Source organism: Aotus nancymaae, unplaced genomic scaffold (assembly GCF_030222135.1).
Source record: "Aotus nancymaae isolate 86718 unplaced genomic scaffold, 86718_ANA_hifiasm-v0.15.2.pri h1tg000108l, whole genome shotgun sequence".
Taxonomy (NCBI): Eukaryota; Metazoa; Chordata; class Mammalia; order Primates; family Aotidae; genus Aotus; species Aotus nancymaae.
The window spans coordinates 16,257,287-16,265,160 of NW_026988523.1; positions in this window are offsets into that span (position 1 = coordinate 16,257,287).

Consider the following 7,874-nt stretch of genomic DNA (forward strand, 5'->3'; position numbering starts at 1 on the left):
AAAGCAGCAGCAAGGTTTGAGAAGATTGATTCCAATTTTGAACATTTTACTTTGGATAAAATGCTATCAGATAGCATCACAGTCTACAGAGAAATCTTTTATGAAAGGAAGAATCAATGATTTTGGCAAATTTCATTGTGATCTTATTTTAAGACATTGCCACAGCCACCACAGCCTTCAGCAACTACCACCCTGATCAGTTAGCAGCCATCAACATCAAGGCAAGACCCTCCACCAGCAAAATGATTATAACTTGCTGAAGCCTCAGATGATCTGATCGTTAGCATTTTTTGCAATAAAGTATTTTAAAATTAAGTTGTGTGCATTGTTTTTTAGACATAATGCCATATAATACAGTGTTGTGTAAATGTAACTTTTATGTGCACTAGGAAACCAAAAAAATTTTATGACTTGCTTTGTTGCAATATTTACTTGATTGCAGTGATCTGGAACTGAACCTTCAGTATCTCCCAGGTATGCCGGTATAAACTTTTCTGTAAGAGGGGTGCCCTTTCTAGCTGGGGGCATGAAAGAGGGAAACTGCACGTGAGGATTTCTCTCTGGTGCTACCTTTGCCATTCTTTTCTAGAGTCCCTAATTGGTGTGCCCTCTGTGCTAGGGCAGCTCAGTGGAATGCTACGCTAGATCCTATGGCTGCAGACTAAGTATTTGCTTCTCTTGCCTGAGCCTCTTTAGAAGAATGTTACTAAACACCAAAGATCTCTTGTAAAGAACATGAAGGAAGAGGTACTTTGGAATTCAAATTTACTATTAGAATAGAAGAGTAATCTACAAAGTTCATGTAGTCAGCACTTTTATTTTTTATTTTTTGCTGTAATAACTTTTCACTTTTATAAGCCTGGAACCAAATGACTTAACCAGTGCTGCTTCTTGTTTCATCTCTTGCTGAGCGTTTCTGTTCTGAATTCCTCTCTGAGGTCACTTTTTCCATTGCAGCCCCTAGCAGGAGGCCTCTTCACTACGGCAGCACAGTGATTCCTGCCAAAGTTTATAGTTCTTTACAGAAGCTCTTTATTCATCTGTCATATTTTACCTTGAGTGTTTATATGTGCATAATAATGTGTTATCCTCTGAACAATTAATAGTACAGTTTTTCCTTCTTTCTGGCCAATAACTGTTCTGTTCCTTACCACCCCCATTCCTGCAGCCTAATCCTCTTAATGATCTTTGGATAAGAACTGCTTGTACTCACTAAGGAGAGTGGATGGAAAAATAAAATGTCTAGTAGGTGGGTATGCTATTATAATGTTTAAATGAGTCTGAAAATTTTCCCAAAGCCAATTTAAGCAAAGTCAGAGATTGGCCTTTTAGATTTCTGGGTACCAAGTAGAGGTAGTAATAATAATAAGTATTTTATTAAAGGTTATTCATTTATCAATTTATCTTCAGACATTAACTGGTATCTTAGCTAGGGCAACCATTACAAAATACCATAGCCTCGTGGCTTAAACAACAGAAATTTATCTTCTTACTGTTCTGGAGGCTGGAAGTTCCAAATTAAGGTGCTAGCGGACTCTTAAGGGCTCTTTTCCTGGCTTGCAGATGGCAGCCTTCTGGCTGGGTCCTCACATGGCCTTTTCTCTGTGGGGCATGGCGAGATTGAGAAAAAGAGAGAGAATTAGCACATGCGAGTACATGCTCTCTGGCAGCATCTTTTCATTTTCCTATAAGGACACCAGCACCACCAGATTAGAGCCCCATCCTTATGATATCATTTAACTTTAATTGCCTCCCTAAAGGCGTTATTCCCAATTCCAGTCACATTGTGGGATAGGGTTTCAATATATGAATTTGAGGGGTACATAATGTAGTCCGTATAAACTGGGCTCCTTCTCTGTGCTCAGATACTGTGGTAAGTGCTAGGGATACAAAGATTGGTGAGACATGACCTCTGCCCTCAAGGAACTTAGACAGCCAATTACAACTCTCCTTAGCCAAAATTCTAAAAGCCTGTTGTCAGTGTGAACTGAGGAATACTTGTCTTGTGGCGTATAAAGTTTATGTAGTTTACTTAAGGGTGAATGGATTCAACAACTTATGATAAATAGTTTTCAAATGATCATCATATGTGTATTATTTGTCCCAAAGGACTTAGCATTGGATCAGATACAAAGAAAAAGTGCACAGTGAACCTCTAAGGAGCTTACTGTCTCACTTGAAAGGAGAAAATCTAGGTACAAAATAATATGAGAGCATTACAAGGACAATATTACACATAAATGCAAAATTATAATCATATTGTACTTTATTTATCACTAAGTGCTTCAGAACCTTATATCTTGATGCTCACAACAGAGCTGATGTTACATGTTATTAACTTTTTGTCCTCATAAGAGAGAAATTAGGACACAAGTGGTTAAGTAATAGCTACATTTAGTAGCAAGTAAGTGGAGTGGGTAATACAGATTAGATCCAGGTCTCTTGATACCTAGCACACTATTGTTTATGTTACCTCTTTCTTGTATGATGCAAAGAACTATATTAGTGTGTGCCAAAGAGTCTTTGAGAGGAAACAAATTATTCAGTCCTGGAGGGAGTTAGGAAGTGATTTTGGGATCAGTTATATTATCCTCTATTACTTGAACAAATGTATCAAAATGTCAAGCTGTTTGTGAATAATTCTGAAGAACATATTATAAGCAATATATTTACAGAGTTTTATTCCAGAGGATAAACACATTCATGTTCCTGCTTTTATGTTGGCAAAGCTAAAACAATATTTAATAGTAAATAAAGAAGAACTCAGAAAGTTTCTCTGCTTGCTGACGCTAAATTTTGTGCTGGCACAAAGAGAAACTACGGAAATTTATAAATGATCATTTCACCTCAATTAGGAAGGATCTTGTACCCCAAATATTCCTCAGATCTGCCTGCAAGTGCTTGAAATCCTACCATAATTCTACTTCTTAATCATGAATTAATAATCCGATTTAATTTGGCAAACATTTTGGTAGCACCTTCATGAATAAGACATCATGTTAAGATTTGGGGGAAAGACAATTCCAAATATTTTATTATTAGATTCGATATGTCAAATTAGTTTAACTGTTACAATAATTTCTAAATGTTTATTCTCAATTTCTATACTTACATCATTGCAGAGAAGCAATAGTTTATGGATTGATACCTGTGTATGAACCACACTCTGAGTGTCATGTGTTAAAAGCCATTGATGAGAAGAGAGAGCCTGAACCCCAGTAATAGCCTGGGCAGTTAGTCAGGATGGGTAAGATTATTATGCAGTAACAACCAGCAAGTTCATTTAACAAATGTTTATTGCTTGCTCACTTTATCTGCCCACTGACTGAAAGGGCCCATTACATGCCCTTTACTCTGGAAATCAGGGTGACAGGGCCTCCATCATCTGAAATGCTGTCAGTTCCAGCTGCAGGAAGCAGAGTGCTGCAGTGTTGCTTTCTGCAGTTAGGAAACAGCCCATGTTACTCCTGCCCACGTTTCACTTGCCTAAGGAAGCCAGATTACTGGCCTTGATCAACCTCAAGAAAGAGGGGAAGTGCAGTTCTCCCACGTTCCTGCATTGAGGAAAAGGAATATTCAGAGAGCAGTACTTCCAGGTAATAGAAAGGAGAGAGCCAGTAGGTAGATTTAACAACTGGATAGCTGTGTGAACAGAGGAGGAGTTGGCGTTAAGCCTCAAACTATTGAGTCCTGTCACTTCAATAGGAATGAGTTTCATATTGTAATGGTAATACAGTGAAATGACATTGCAAGAAGGAAAGGGCACTAAGCACCACCAGGGGGGAAATGGGCCATCTAGAGGACTTTTTCCCCCGCTTCATGGCTCAGGTTCTGGAGGCCAGAAGGGAGATCTTATATGGATCAGGAACTTAGGGTCACTGGAAATTTTATTCTTTCTGTTCTTCATATGCACCACACATTGTTACACAGACTATGTTGTCTGGGCCTTTTCTTTACTTCCTAAGAATGGAAAAAGAAAGCAGTTGTGCCTAAAGAATAGAAAATTAGTGGAAATCTATAAGAATATTTCTGAAGGAAGCTGGTTAAATATGGATGGGTGGAACTGGGTTTATGAGGAGCCTGGTGGCACCTCTTCTGGGATGGATAGTTGTCTGTATGGGATCGTGAACATAGAGTGTTTGTATAGATCTAGGGCACTTTCAGGGTGCATTAGTATATAATGGGGAGAGAGTTGGGGGATAGTCATCAGTCCTTAGGATTTCTCACCAGTCACACCGGTAGTGGCTGAATTGGGCATCATCCTGCAATGCCTGAGGTCCATCTGGGGCTCTTGTGACTATTTCTCTTGAGCACTTGGAAAATATTTGGTCTAGTCCTGAACTTCATGGATATGCTGGGGAACTTTCAGGCTGTTTTGGGTCCTCTCCATCTACATACACTTTCACAGACATATGTTCTTCTCTACTGTCTTCATAATATGCTGGAGAAAGATCCTAAGAGCCTGGGATATGTGGGGTTTGTGGAGACTTACCTGAGCCTGGAGGCAGCAGTGGGTGGTATAGGGTAGGGGTTGATGCCAGCCAGATTCCCTTTCATTTCCTCTACTTCCTTCGGGCTATTTTCTTGCCTCTGCACCAGCAACTTTTGGGGTCAGGGCGGAGGGCACAGACCACAGGTGTCTGCTTCATGACCCATTCAAGATTCTAACTCTTCTGCTTTTGCTACTTTTTACCCCCAACAGGTTTTTCCCCTTAGGTTTATTTTGTCTTAGGGGTAGGAAAGACTAATGCTGACCATTTCCAGATCAATTTTCCTTCTAAACATATTGTTTTTGCCAAGATTTTAGATTTTGGAATTCAAAAGTCAGTAATACGCTTTTTGTGTTCTGTAGCATAATCCTTTCCTGGGGCAGTGTGCCAAGAAAGCCTATATGGGAAAAAGTTCACAGGTAACAAGAATTACTGAGAAGGGAAAATATATCAGTTAATATATCAAAATATTATCTGGCTACATTTACAAACAGAAGGTGTTAATTGTCATTAAAATTCATATTGACACTCACAGACCTATTTAATTTTCTGAGGGTACATTTTATCTTATCTATCAGCTTACATTCCACCTAATAATAACACAGTACTTGACACAGAGTAGAAGCTCAATAAAAATCTTATTTGATTGCATTCAAATGTTCATAAATGGACTACTACCCACCCCATCCTATTCCTGCCGTTCCAGTGGCAGGGCAAGGACCAGCTGCTTTTCTGCCCTTTCCACTTGGTACAGAAAGCAGAGCTGCATGTTTCTCAGGCCATGAGACAAATCACATCCCACGTGATTTGCTTTTGAAATGAGATCTCTTATATTTTAATCCCTTGCCTTAGAGTTTTAAGAAATCAAAATAAGGATTTCTAAATGAAATATATCTGCCTGATAAGGTTATTTACTTTTTTTTTTTGAGATCGAGTTTCACTCTTGTTGCCCATGCTGGAGTGCAATGGCGCCATCTCAGCTCACTGCAACCTCCACCTCCCAAATTCAAGCAATTCTCCTGCCTCAGCCTCCTGAGTAGCTGGGATTTTAGGCACACATCACCATGCCTGGCTATTTTTTTTTTTTTTTTTTTTGTATTTTTAGTAGAAATGAGGTTTTATCATGTTAACCAGGCTGGTCTTGAACTCCTGACCTCAGGCGATCTGCCTGCCTCAGCCTCCCAAAGTGCTGGGACTACAGGTGTGAGCCACTGTGCCTGGCCAGATTACTTACTATTTGATTACACACGCTTTTCTATTCCAAACCTATGCATTTATTTATTCAACATTTTGGGGGGGGAATGAAAACATGTGAGCACTGCTAAATTTGGAAACTCTACTTAGAAATGGTAATGCCTCTCACATAATTATACAATTATTGTGGATTGTACTTCTGTTAATGACCACAGATGGGGATGCTGTGGTTTTGAATATTGGGTGAAAAATTGGTCATTTCGTCTCCCATCCCAAAGAAGATCATTAGAAAACTTGGTTCCTATAAATATAATCAAGAATGTTACTTTTTTTCCTGGATGGCACGTTGTAAATCCTTTAGCTATAAATGAATACTTCATCCACTTTGGACCTTAATGCTCTACTTCCACAAAATGAAAGGAGTTGGTGCAGGTACTCTCTGTGATCCTCTCTAGCTCTATATTTTGGTGATACTGTAATTGAAGGATCTTGCCACATAGATCTTCCCTTCTCACCATCACTTTCATCACCCTCTTCCACCTCTACCCCTGTTAAAAACAACAACATATTCCTCCCATCATGGGCCTTATTCATCCACCGTTAGAATTGTGCTCCTTTCAAGTTTTGAGGCCCAAGAGACTTGCAAGGCAGACTTTTGACTTCAGAAAGCCAACAGTGACATGGACCAGTTGTGTAATCTCAGTTTCTCATCTGCAAAATGAAGGACAAAATGTATCCTTCCAGGGTTGTGTTTTCCTCACACAGGAAATGGTTATGTGAGGATAAATGAAGCCCAGCACACAATAAGCTATCAATGATCCTTCCCTTTGCAGCCTCCACGCACTTCTCATTGATGTGCAGGTTGCCACCTTAGGAGGGAATACATGATAACTAGCTGACAGCCAGTCCTCCAAAGAATGGGACTTAGATGTTTAGCAGGGTATGAAGAAGGTCATCTTAGTCCATTTTATTATTTGATATTCTGTTATACTATGAGATATTCTGTTATACTCTCAGTTTCTGTTATACTATAATAGAATATCAGAGACTGGGTAATTTATAATGAATAGAAATTTATTACTTCACATTTCTTGAGACTGGGAAGCCCAAGATCGAGGGGTCAGCATCTGGCAAGGGCTTGCTTGCTTCCTTATCTTACGGCAGAAGGCAGAAGGGAAAGAGAGATCAAGAGGAGCCAAATTATCCCTTTATAATGGCACAAATCCTGCCCGTGAGGATGGAGCCCTCATGGTCTAATCACCTCTTAAATGTCCCACCTCTTAAAATGACTGCAGTGGCAATTAAATTTCAACATGAGTCTGACGGGACAAACATTCAAACCACGGCAAAGGTACAGGAAAAGATAGGGGGACAATTTTGCCCCTTGAAAATTTTCTCAGACCTGATCTTGCTGTTGCTAGTAGTAGTGGTGATGGTGATGATAACACCTTTTTTTAAAAAAATCTCACTTTGGGGAATCCTTTAAGTTTAGATAAGTTGCATAGGAATAAGATAAACACCAGCTATAGAGTGGGAGCCTTAAATCAAATAAGGGAAATTTCCACTGCAGGGAAACTGTACTGGGGCAATTCATTAGAACTGAAAACAAGTTAAACTTAGCTCAGCACAGCACAAAAGCACATTGAAAAGTTCTCTCTAAAAGAGAAGGGAGAATGTTCAGGGTGTATTTAAGTCATGGGATATATCAGGGAGCCTTCTGTTGATGGTGGGGATTAGGTCTCTTGAAGGAATGAATAAATTAAAAACATGAAATGATAACTAGCAACTTGTAGTTATATCAACATGCCTATATTATAGTGGGGGATATAGGGACCTTATTTTGTTCCCTTCTATGTCTCCAGAGGTTAGAACAGTGTCTGAGACATAGTGAATGTTCCACAAATATTTGTGCAATAAAATAAACAAATGAACACATGTAAAATAATGTCAAGTGATGACAAATGCTATGAAGAATGTAAAGTGTGGTATGGGGATAGAGTGTGACAGGAATGCAACTTTAGTTAGGGTGGCCAAGGATGGCTTCTCTTTGCAGGTGACATTTGAGTAGAGACCAGAATGCAGTGAGGGTGGGAGTCATGCAAATAACTGGAGGACCAGCCTTGTGGGCAAAGGGAACAGCAGGTGCAAATGTCCTGAGGTAAGAGCATGATGGGATCTGAGATTCTGAAT